This window comes from Crotalus tigris, unplaced genomic scaffold (genome assembly GCF_016545835.1).
Source record: "Crotalus tigris isolate CLP2741 ecotype Arizona unplaced genomic scaffold, ASM1654583v1 scf7180000019798.211333, whole genome shotgun sequence".
Taxonomy (NCBI): domain Eukaryota; kingdom Metazoa; phylum Chordata; class Lepidosauria; order Squamata; family Viperidae; genus Crotalus; species Crotalus tigris.
In genome coordinates, this window is record NW_024097716.1 from 148,912 (window position 1) to 161,870 (window position 12,959).

The 12,959-nt window shown below is 36.7% G+C and overlaps 1 pseudogene; it reads left to right on the forward strand.

Annotated features, from left to right (window-relative positions):
* Positions 1-12,959, forward strand: part of LOC120317731 — a 167,031-nt pseudogene that overhangs the window by 106,030 nt on the left and 48,042 nt on the right.

The window sequence follows — 12,959 nt, forward strand, 5'->3', positions numbered from 1 at the left end:
AAGAATGTTCAGAAACTTAAAGAGCACTTAAAGGAATATTTTGTTTTAAATATGCATAAGGGAACTTCAATGTCAATGGTATGGGACACAAGTAAAGCTTACATGCATGGGGTTTTGATACAAATGAATAAGACTTATAGACAGAAACAGGTGCAGAAACGTAAGGAGTTGGAAGATGAGATTAAATTAAAAGAAAAAGTTTTAATTTCGAATCCTACAGATGAGAAGGTTAAGGAATCCATAAAATTGCTTAAATCGCAATTTAATATGTTAATAGCAGATCAGACTGCAACTAATTTATTGTATATGAAACATAACACATTTTGTAATGCTAATAAACCAGGGAGATGGCTGGCTTATCAACAGAAGTCGAGAATTATAGATAAAATAAATTATAATGGTAAATTGGTATTCCAGAAGGAATTGATTAAGAAATCTTTTTTAGATTATTATAAGAAATTATATATGGGCAGGAAAGTACAGGTTTCAGATATAGATAAATATTTACAAGATGCTCATTTTCCTAAATTAACAGAAGATCAGAAACAAGAAATTAATGGATTGATTACTATAGAGGAAATGATAGCAATTAAAGAATTAAAGTTAGGTAAAGCACCTGGTACTGATGGATTGACATCAATTTATTATAAGACTTTAATAGATGAGTTGATAGAACCTTTAAGGGAACTTTTTAATAATATATTACAGGGTTTAGAGACCCCCTTGTCTTGGGGTAGAGCTTTTATATCTTTGATCCCAAAAGAAGACCAAGATCTTACTCTACCAAAGAATTATAGTCCTATATCTCTTTTGAATGTAGATTGTAAGATTTTTTCGAAAATTTTAGCTAATAGATTTATGATTGTGTTGAATCAACTAGTACATATGGATCAAACTGGCTTTATAACTGGAAGGTATATGAAAAATAATGTTAGACAAATTATTAACTTAATAGAATATTTGGATAAGAACAACCAAATCTCTGCAGGTTTGATATTTTTAGATGCTGAAAAAGCTTTTGATCAATTAAATTGGCAATTTATGTTAAGATTGGTTGAGGAAATGAACTTTGGAGATAAAATTTTACAGGCTCTTCGAGCCATTTATCAAAAACAAATGGCACAACTTATAGTTAATGGAGGTTTATCAGAGGTATTCTCAATTGAAAAGGGGACCAGACAGGGTTGTCCATTGTCCCCATTTCTGTTTGTTTTAACTTTGGAAATTTTATTGATTAAAATTCGGGAATCATTGAAAATAAAAGGAATAGAAATTAATAAAAAAGAATATAAACTAAGGGCCTTTGCAGATGATCTGGTTGTTACTTTATCTCAACCAATTCATTCCGTAACGGAGTTGTTACCATTGATAAATCAGTATGGACAAGTTTCAGGTTTTAAAATTAATAATAATAAGACTAAAATATTGCCTAAGAACATGATCAACTTGGACAAGGAGACCTTAGTTAGATTGACAGGCTTTGAGGTCGTTAATAAGGTAAAATATTTGGGTGTTATTCTATCTGCTTCCAATGCAAAACTGTATAAAAATAATTATGAAACGCTGCGGATTAGAATACAAAAGGATTTGGACAATTGGAAAAAGCTGCAATTGTCCCTTTTAGGGAGAATAGCAGCGATTAAAATGAATGTTCTGCCAAAATTTCTTTTTTTATTTCAAATGATACCTATTGTAAAGAAAGAAGCAAATTTAGATGAGTGGCAGAAAGGTATCAATAAATTTATCTGGGCAGGAAAAAAACCAAGAGTAAAACTTAAAATTTTACAAGATGTACGAGAGAGAGGTGGACTTAAGGTACCGAATTTGAAATTGTATTATGATGCTGTGGTCTTAACATCAATCAGTGATTGGGTTAATCTAACAAATGTAGATATACTCTTTTTGGAGGGATGGGATTTACTTTTTGGATGGCATGCCTATTTAATTTATAATAAAAAGGTTGATAGGGTTTTTAAATCTCATATCTTAAGAATTTCTATACTTCGGGTTTGGAAGAAATATTATAGAAGTGATTTAAGAATTCCATTATGGGCTATTCCATGGCATGCAATAGAAGGAATAAGGAGAGGAGTTAAGATGGATACTATTTCTTATACACAATTACTTAAGTGGGATGGTAAAAATTGGCAATTAAAATCTATGGATGAATTAGCACAAGAAAATATTATTTATTCATGGTTTCAGTATAGACAACTATTGGAAAACAAATTAGAGATCAAAGTCGAACCCATATTAAAAGAATTTATGGTGTCTTGGTGGAATTGGATTCAGAAGCAGAGCTAGTTAAAGACTGTATGGTTAAGTGGGCACAAAATTTTGATGAACCGATTTTATTAGATACATGGGAGATTATTTGGGTGAGGAATTCACGCAAGCCCAAAACTTACGGGAAAATTTTTATAAAATGTTTTATAGATGGCACCTTGATCCACAAAAAATGTCTCATATGTATCCAAACCTGCAGCCTAAATGTTGGAGATGTGGTTGCTTGGATGCTACTTATTATCATATCTGGTGGTCATGTAAAAGTATAAAAGCTTTTTGGATTAAGATATGGTGGAATATTCAAAGAATTTTTAGAAGAAGGATAAAATTTACTCCACAATTGTTCTTATTGGTATTGTTCCGGATTGTGATGACAAAGAGATTATTTTAATGTTAAATTTAATTACTGCGGCTAGGTTGTTAATAGGGCAATATTGGAAGAAGGAATCTTTGCCTACTTTGCAAGAATGGTTTTTTAAAGTTTCTTACTTAACGGAAATGGCAAAAATTTCGGCTTTCTTGAAAGATCAATCGCAAGAGAAGTATCTCTTGGTGTGGAAAAGATGGATAAATTTTATACAATATAAGTATGATACAAGAAAATATTATTTAGCTTTTGAATAATTTATATTTAAAGTTTAAGATATTATCTAGAAGTGTAATTATTATTATTTTTTAATTTTTAATTTTTATAATTTTTTATCTTCTCTTTTTTTTCCTCTTTTCGTTTTTTATATATAATGGAGTTAAAGTATTTTACAACTTGTTTATTGAGTGTAATTATATTTGCTTAAGGTTTATTTGGGTTTAAAACTTTTTTTCTTTTAAGTTCTAGTTAAGCCTGTACTCAGCTCTGGGAAGAATGGGGGAGAGTTTTGGGGTGGGTTGAGAGGGATTGGGGAAGGGGCTTTTATTATAAAATTTTAAAAATTTTTAATAAAAAAAAAAGAAAAGCAAACAGCTTCTCCAAGGAGCTTGCTTTTTTACTTAGCTTTAGTTAAGAATGAAGAGGATTAATTCCTCTTGTCTTTCATGAGTTCATGAGAGTTCCTTGGGCGAAACTAAGCTACAGATGAATAAAAATAAAGTTGTAATTTTAATGTATAAATTATGCATGGTTCTCCAATGACTTAAGCTTCCTTCATCTACAAGAAATAGAGGTAAATATGAAAAACTTACATATCTCTTAGAGAGGGAGATTTATTTATCTATATCCTGCCTTTATTATTTTTACAAATAACTGACTGGCCCCAAATCACCCAATTGGTCTTCATGGTTAAGGCAGAACTTGAATTCATAGTCTCCTGCTGACTAGCCTGGTGCTTTAACCACTAGATCAAACTGGCTCTCAAAGATTTTTAGGAGAGCCAAATTAAAATACAGCTACACACTATCAGTAGGAATTTATAAGTTTGTATTAGCTCATGTATATTTTAACTTTGTTTATGTCTCCATGTTTTTGGTTTTTTTAATATCAGTTTTATTAAAGTTTATAAGTACAAAGATAAAAGACTAGTTATCACAAACCACATCATGTATATTTTAATCCTATTCTAATAAATTCTCTTTATAGTCCTTCTGTTTACTTTTAAAAAAGATTGATCTTTAATCATGGCAAATAACATCCCACACGGTGATTTCTTATCATTTTGCTTTGACTCATTTCAGAAAATTTCTGTAATTTAACACATCCTTTTTTATCCAAAATAAGAAAGCTTTCCAAACCATTATTCTAATTATTATTTGGATGTTTTTAACTATTAAGTTATCAGCTGGTTTTATTTGTAAATCCATTGTGTCATCATTTTCCCTGCATTTTAAAATCTATTTTTGAATTCACCGTATCGTTTTTCATGTCATTTTTATAATCTGGCATTTTTTAAAAGTCCAAGTTCACATTCAGATCTCAGGCTCAGGTTGCTTTATCCAGTAAAACGTTGTGCTCTTCTATATCCTCTGTTATAGTAGCAGATAATCTTGTGAGTAATTTCTGAGTAGTTTATTCCCAGATAATGAATTAATTTCTTCCAGTCAAAATTCAAAGTGTTCTCATGTCATACTTTTTCAGTCATTGAAACTCCCATGGGAAGATTTCATATAGTTAATTCAAAAGTTTTCATATATTCTTTTATGAAATTTTAAACACTTACAGTAAATATTCATTGAAGTCCTTTCCAAAATCTGCATTCTAGTCCCCCTTTTTCTGTTTTCCCCAAATTAAAGCTTTTCTTTTTAATCCTTAGACTTACATGGAGCTTCTTTTATACAGGGTAGCAGTTCCTCTAGCATAATAAAAATATTTTGGAAGGTTTTTAATTTCTAGTAAATCAATAATGAGCAAATTATTAATTAGTAAGAGAAGAAGTGGGTGAATCCAATGTCTCTTTGAAGGTGTTGAATTGTGGCTGATGTTTTTCCCTAGTTCTCAGAACTAACTATGGCATGAAAATATTATGTATATTGGGGGGGGGATAATTTGAAATCCTTAATTATCTCAAATATGCTGTCAAGATTGAATTGCTAAGATGCTTGCTAACTTCTGTCACTACTTAATTTGCCATAGAAACGGGGGAAGGGAAGCTCAGTAGAAACAGGATTTTAACAAGACGTCTATGGACCATGAGAATCAAGGTCCCGAAAGCAGGTGTCTGACAGAAAAGTGGACTGTTCTCATAACAAAGCAAAGAAACATGACTGGGTAACATGAGCATTTGGTGGGTGGGGGTTATGGAGAGCTATTGTTAACTAACCAGATTTTCATATAGAAAACTTAGAGCTGATTTTGCTTCTTCAGTACTGAGATGTGTGTTCAATAAAAGTTATCTTTTATGGCATCTCAAGGCCATAGAGTTTACTAAATGTTGAATTCTCTAGTCAAACAGTTGACATATGTGTTGGAAATTTCTGTTTACAATAGGTAAATTTTTAACCTGAATCTACAATCTTTATTTGCAGACAATTGATTTAGAAGGTTTCAAGTTATTTATGATCTTTCTTGAGCTGATTTACCAGATGAATTTTGTGAACATCTCTTTATATCTTTTGGAAACAAAGTTCTTCACAGCAGTCCGGTGGTAAAGAATAAATCACCATTCCTTTCAGGAGGTGAGTTTGATTGCCCTGAATGGACCTACCACTTTTTCTGGGATGCAATAGAAAGCCTTTAACGATCCTTAAATTCTTTCTATTCCTTTTTAATGATTTAAAGGTTTTGTAGTGGGAATGGGAGAAAAATAGCACTTTTAGGAAAGGGAAGGAAATTGAGTATAAATTATAAAATCTACAGACAAATATCACATGGGTATCTGAATAGAGAAAAGGTTGGCAAACAGAAAAATTAAAAGGCTCAACTCTATTAATTCTTCCAGATCTCTCCTTTCGAAGTAATTTTTCAAATGAGAATAGACCCATTACATTTGCATGTGTAAGATTTAAGTTGATCTCTTTCCTATCAGCGATTTACAGAGGAGCTGAGGCAGATGACATGGAAGAAAATATATCTACAGTATCATTGGCACTCAATAAAGGAATAAACCCAACCAAATATGGATTAGAGCTGCTAGTTGTGTATGTTCCTGGATCAACAGGCTCTACTTACAATCACTTATGTCCTAGTCACTTCCAGACTGGACTAAGTCATATATTGCAGTGGGGCTGACTTGAAGAATATTCAGAAGCTTCAGCTGGTGTGGACTATAATGGCACAAGTAGTTATGTGCACTGCTAGAACTGTGCATGTTAAACCTCTACTCTGTGAATTGCAATTGCTTCCTAGTCCTGATTTTAATTCTTAATGCTCTTTAAGGCATGAGATCAGGCTATCTGAGGGATCACATCTCCCTGATTATATCAGCCTCACCCCATTAAATCTGGCAGAGAAGGCATGTAGGTACTATCTGCAAAGGACCTACAATTGGTGGATCCCAGGAGATGTGTTTTCGCTGCCATGATGCCCATCTTATGGAACATCCTTCCCCCTAGAATTATTTATTTATTTATTTAAGAAAAATTATATGTCTACTCAACTCACTCTTGATGATTCTGGGCAGCTTACAAATTAAATTAGCTTTATCCATTTCAAAAGGCTCTCAAGATCTTTTATTTTTTCGGAATGGGGACTCCCAGAGATCCAGAAACTTGCTTAATGGCTGCCTTGTTATTCTTATTTCTGTTTTTTTCTATTGTTTGTATCTTTGTTTTTTAAAGATATTTATTAATTTGGACTTTTATATATTTGTTTTGTTTACAATTATTGTTTATCTGAATGTTGTGCACGGCCCCAAATCACTTTTGATAAAATGGGTCACTATATAAATTTAATTTAAAAATAAATAGCCTAATTTATCACCTTGGATTATCCTTTGTGCAAAATGATGTCCATTTTCTCAATTTCTACTGAGACAAAGAAGTGATCTATATATGGTATCAGAAATATAGGCAGGTGAAATGTTTCAAATATTTTGTTTCTTGTTATACAAGTAAACAGTATGAATATTATTTCAGGTTTGCGAATTGCTAAAAGCATAACTCCACGTCCTCAATATCTTTCCTCAATGCACACACCAGAAATAATCCAGTTGAAAGATATTGTTTGTTATCTTTCCCTTCTTGAAAGAAGGAGACCTGAAGACAAACTAGAATGTATGTATTTCACGTAAAACAAGGCCTTGTTGTTTGTTTCCAATCGTCTTCAGTTCATTCATATATGTATTTAATTAGCATAACTTTGACAATTACAATATGTTTTATACATTTGAGAGAATATAATTTTAGAATTGTAAGCCAGGTATTTCACTGGTTTAGTTGCAGGACTGTAGAAGTTAATTAATTAATCTATATGTTCAGAAGTCAACTCCACTGACTTCATTGGATCTGTCTTCTAGATTATTATGTTGTAACCTTAAGGCATAATATTTTTTCAAGGAATAAATTTATTGTACTCAATTTCTGTGCAGCTTTGGCTGTCAAATAACTTGCATGCCTCTATTGATTGTCAAGAATGTTTGATAGCACAAAATGTTTTTGTGAGATTTGTCAGTGACTAATGTGAACTAGCAGAGTTTTCCCCAGTATTCTGAAATGGCCTTGATTTAGTAGACATAGGAAAAATGGCCATTGTAGTTAATATTTGTTATTATTTTAGGGTGTAGAAATATTCTGAAACATATCTTTTCATTATTTTACCAAACAGTTAAATTTGAAATATTAAATTGTTTCAGTTGTTTTTGAAATGTACCTGTGCAGGGTCATCAATGTCTGATTATTTTGTTGTTGTTGTTAATTGCAAAGTCGTGTCTGACCCATCACGACCCCATGGACAATGTTCCTCTAGATCTTCCTGTCCTCTACCAGCTTCTGGAGCCATTTAAGTTCACGCCTACTGCTTCAGTGACTCCATCCAGCCACCTCATTCTCTGTTGTCCCCTTCTTCTATTTCCCTCAATTTTTCCCAGCATTAGGTCCTTCTCCAGTGAGTCCTTCCTTCTCATTAGGTGGCCAAAGTATTTGAGTTTCAACTTCAAGATCTGGCCTTCTAAAGAGCTGTTGGGGTTGATCTCTTCTAGGACTGACCGGTTTGAACATCTTGCAGTCCAAGGGACTCGCAGGAGTCTTCTCCAGCACCATAGTTCAAAGGCCTCAATTCTTTGGCGCTCAGCCTTTCTTATGGTCCAACTTTCACAGCCATACATTGCAACTGCAAAAACCATGGCCTTGACTATATGCACTTTTGTTGGCAGGGTGATGTCTCTGCTTTTTAGTATGCTGTCTAGATTTGCCATAGCTTTCCTCCCCAGGAGCTAGCGACTTTTAATTTCTTGGCTGCAGTCCCCATCTGAGGTGATCTTGGAACACAGGAAAATAAAATCTGTCACTACCTCCATTTCTTCCCCATCTATTTGCCAGTAATTGAGAGGGCTAGATGCCATGATTTTGGTTTTCTTAATGCTGAGTTTCAAGCCAACTTTTGCACTCTCCTTCTTCACCTACATCAAGAGGCTCTTTAGTTCTTCTTCACTTTCTGCCATTAGATTGGTATCATCTGCATATCTTAGGTTGTTGATATTTCTCCTGGCAATCTTAATTCCAACTTTTGATTCATCTAGACTTGCCTTTCTCATGATGTGCTCTGCATATAAGTTAAATAGGCAGGGCGATAGTATACAGCCTTGTCGAACTCCTTTCCCAATTTTGAACCAATCAGTGGTTCCGTGTCTAGCTCTCACTGTTGCTTCTTGACCCACATATAGGTTTCTCAAGAGATAAATAAGATGATCTGATACTCCCATCTCTTTAAGAACTTGCCACAATTTGTTGTGATCCACACAATCAAAGGCTTTAGCGTAGTCAATGAAGCAGAAGTAGATGTTTTTCTGGAACTCCCCAGCTTTCTCCATGATCCAGCATATGTTGGCAATTTGATCTCTAATAATAATAATTATTGGAAGGGACCTTGGAGATCATCTAGTCCAACCCCCTGCTCAGGCTGGAAACCCTATACCATTTCGGACAAATGGCTGTCCAGTCTCTTCTTAAAAATTTCCAGTGTTGGATCATTTACTGCTTCTGGCGGCAGGCTGTTCCACTGATTAATTGATCTCACTGTCAGGAAGTTTATCCTTAGTTCTAAGGAGAAACTTAGAACTAGAAACTAGTTCCTCTGCCTCTTCAAAATCCTGCCTGTACTTCTGGTAGTTCTCGGTCCACATACTGCTGGAGTCTAGCTTGTAGGATTTTAAGCATAACTTTACTAGCATGTGAAATGAGTGCAATTGTGCGATAGTTTGAACATTCTTTGGCATTGCCTTTCTTTGGAATTGGAATATAAACTGACCTTTTCCAATCCTGTGGCCACTGTTGAGTTTTCCAAATTTGCTGGCAAATTGAGTGTAGCACTTTTACTGCATCATCTTTTAAGATTTTGAATAGCTCAGCTGGAATGCTGTCACCTCCACTAGCTTTGTTGTTGCTCAGATTTTCTAAGGCCCATTTCATTTCACATTCTAGGATGTCTGGCTCGAGATCGGTGACCACCCCATCGTGGTTATCTGGGATGTTAAGCTCGTTCTTGTATAGTTCTTCTGTGTAATTTTGCCACCTCTTCTTAATCTCTTCTGCCTCTGTTAGGTCCCTGCCATTTTGGTCCTTTATCATCTCCATCTTTGCATGAAACGTTCCTTTCATATCTCCAATTTTCTTGAAGAGATCTCTGGTCCTACCTATTCTGTTGTTACTTCTATTTCTTTGCACTGTTCATTTAAGAAGGTATTCTTAACTCTTCTAGCTATTCTCTGGAATTCTGCATTCAATTTGGTGTATCTTTCTCATTTTCCTTTGCCTTTCACTTCTCTTCTTTTCTCAGCTATTTGCAAAGCTTCCTCAGACAGCCATTTTGCTTTCTTGCATTTCTTTTTCTTTGGGATGGTTTTAGTTGCTACCTCTTGTACAATGTTGTGAACATCCATCCGTAGTTCTTCAGGCACTCTGTCTATCAGATCTAATTCCTCAAATCTATTTGTCATCTTTACTGTATATTCCTCAGAAATATGATTTAGTTCGTACCTGAGTGGCCTACTATTTTCCCCTACTTTCTTCAATTTAAGCCTAAATTTTGCAACGAGAAGCTCATGATCTGAGCTCCTGGTCTTGTTTTTACTGATTGTATAGAGCTTATTCATCTGCAGAGCACATAATCAATCTGATTTCTGTATTGACCATCTGGTGATGTCCATGTGTAGAGCCGTCTCTTGGGTTTGTTATGACCATCATATTCTTTTGACAAAATTCTATCAGCCTGTGCCCTGGTTCATTTTGTACTCCAAGGCCAAGCTTGCCTGTTATTCTGGTTATCTTTTGGCTTCCTACTTTATCATTCCAATCCTCCATGATGATAAGGACATCATTTTTTGGTGTTAATTCTATAAGGTGCTGTAGGGCTTCATAGAACCGGTCGTTCTCCAGCATGTAGAGGAATGTAGAATCCATGGTTGATTTAGTCTTCTAGTCCAATCAGACCAAACAATCAAAGTTGCCACGCCCCTGCAGGGTCTGAGCATGCCCCAGTTTTGTTTGATCTCAGCCCTGAAGAGACGTGAGAATTTGGCTCCCAATTTAGATTCAGAAAGGTAGTTATTGCCATTTGTGGATTCTCTACCCTTTTTTTTTTTCCTTCTTTGGGGGGGGGGGATTGGTTCAGCTCTAGGCACAGTGCTGCACCATTTCTTCTCTCTTTAATCAATTCCCTTCTCCGTTGAGTTTTTCAGAGGCAGACCACTGATCGTCAATCGCTGCCTCCTCATTACAGTCCTCATCCCCACCCCCTCCCAGGATCTTCGTTGGGAATGCGAAGCTTTAAACTACTAGTTTTCGGCTGAAAACTCTGAATTCACCTTCCTGGGTTCATTACTAATTCAAACAACCTGCGAACGCCATTTTGAACCTCTAGAAGGCTCGATCCTCACATTACTCAAGTGCTTCCTTGTTACTGTTGATTGTCAGCTGTAAATTACCTAAACCACAGGTGAACTGTTTGACTAAAAGAACTTATTATCAGATTACTTGCAGAAGAGGATCTTTTCTCTCAGCTTGTTTTATCTCTCATTAGATTGTTGCGTCCGCCATTTTGGGCTCTGCCCAATTGCACACATTAAATTGACTGCTTTGACCTAATTACAGCCTTCTCAGTCACAAATCAACTTATTTATTTGGTGATTCTCCCTATGTGGGGGGGAATAGGAGTTCTAATTACACTCTTTTAGATCTTCATTACCTTGTGCTTCAGCTGCTTAATAGGTGCCATCTTAGGTTACCTAGTGGACATAGGGAAAATACCTTGAGTCTCTCACTCCATTTTATCTAGTAATATTCCAGACTGTGTGACTTACCAGTACCTTTCAAATATCCAGTGCCAACAGATTGGACTGCTAGCTTGCCTTGCCTGTTTTCTACTGTCTGCATAGTGGTCGGCACTTACTGTCCTAGCTGTCACTAAGTGGGACACAAGGGTAAAAAAAAATTAAAAAATAATTAAAATAAAACAGAATTAAAATAAACAAGATATATATCTATATTCATATATAGGCTTATCTTCAATTGACATTTGATACTTTTTCGGCCAAATTGTCTCTCTATTACAGTGGGCCTAAAAATTGAATGGGAAGGACAGCCCCTGGGCGTAGCATGGCTTATATCGTGTAGTGACTCCGTGCTTAACGGCGGGCCGGACCTCACAGACCCTTGTGCAGGCTTGTACTACCCAGGTGGGCTGTGGCCTTCCCTTCTCTTGCAGACCAGGGCCGATCCAGGGATCTCCTGGTGAAAACCTGCCCTTTCTTCTCCTGCAGAATAGGACTGATCCAGGGATCTTCTAGTGAAAACCTGCCTTTTCTTCTACTGCAGTACAGGCCCGATCCAGGGATCTCCTGGTGAACACCTGTTGTTTCTTTCCTATTGTTTATTTCAATATGGCAGATAACACCATTTCACAGGCTTCCACCTCCAGTGGAAATATAAAATGCAAGCCATCCAGTCAGAATACACCTGCAAAAGCCAAGGCCAAGGTCAAACAGACCTCTAAGGCCAATGACAAGCAAGCAGATAGCAGACATAGGGCGCTGGAGCGACAATTCTCCAAAGCCCAGCAACAGGCAGGAGAGACACAGCTTATCCCCTCTCCTCTTGCATCCACATCAGGGGAGCATCGACCTTCCCTTGGTCTCCCCAGCAGACCCTGGACCAGGGTTCTTTGCTGGGATATGAACGGGATCATCTATCCCTCTTTGACCGAGAATTGAGATCATAGGTCCAAGATTCAATTCCAGCTGTTGAGTCAGTGTCTTGTGGGTCTCAGGGGGAGTTACTACAGTTGTCCCTCCCCCAATCCTGTCAGCATCTTTGATGCTGACGGCAGCGGATCTTCGGGTCCCCGAACATCCTTCATTTACTGTCCAGCTCCAAGCCATGATCTCACAGGCGGTGGATCAGGTGATGGTGGCTTCAGGGAGGGCCATTCCAGTCCAAGGACTGTCAAACCCCCCTACGCCCACGGAAACTATGCATCCCACGGAGTATGTGATCTCATATCATGGTTCTCCACCTCAATCTGAAGGGAGCAAGATATCGGATTATTCCGCACAGATTCTGGAAGAAGGCACGTGGTCAGATGGGGAAGACATTCAGGCAGAGGCCACTCCTATGGTAGGGATGTTTAATCCAAATTCCTTCTATTCTTTTATAAAAGGCCTATGTCATCGGAAAAATTGAACTGGTGAAACCACAGACGACCGATCAGGATTCTGGACAGAGTTCTGACCCACTGTTTTTGGAACTGGTCAAGAAGAATCTACAGTTACCTTGTCCCCCCCATGTTTCTCAAATCCATTCAGGATCAGTGGGGATCTCTTGGAAGTTTGTCTGCTCTTGGGGATTAGATTGTAAGATACGGTCCCTTCCCTCAATGATGTCCTCAAAGTTCCGGGTGTAGACGAGGCTCTCGCCCCCATACTGCCAGTCACCAAAATCCCAGGAGATATGTCGGAGGCCCTTAAGGCTGAGGACAAGAAGTTTGAGATTTCCCTCAAAAGGACCCATCAGGCATCAGCTTGGGCTATAAGAGCCTCAACATCTAACTCCTTCTTCACCAGAATCGCATTAATCTGGCTCAGGGAATTACAGGC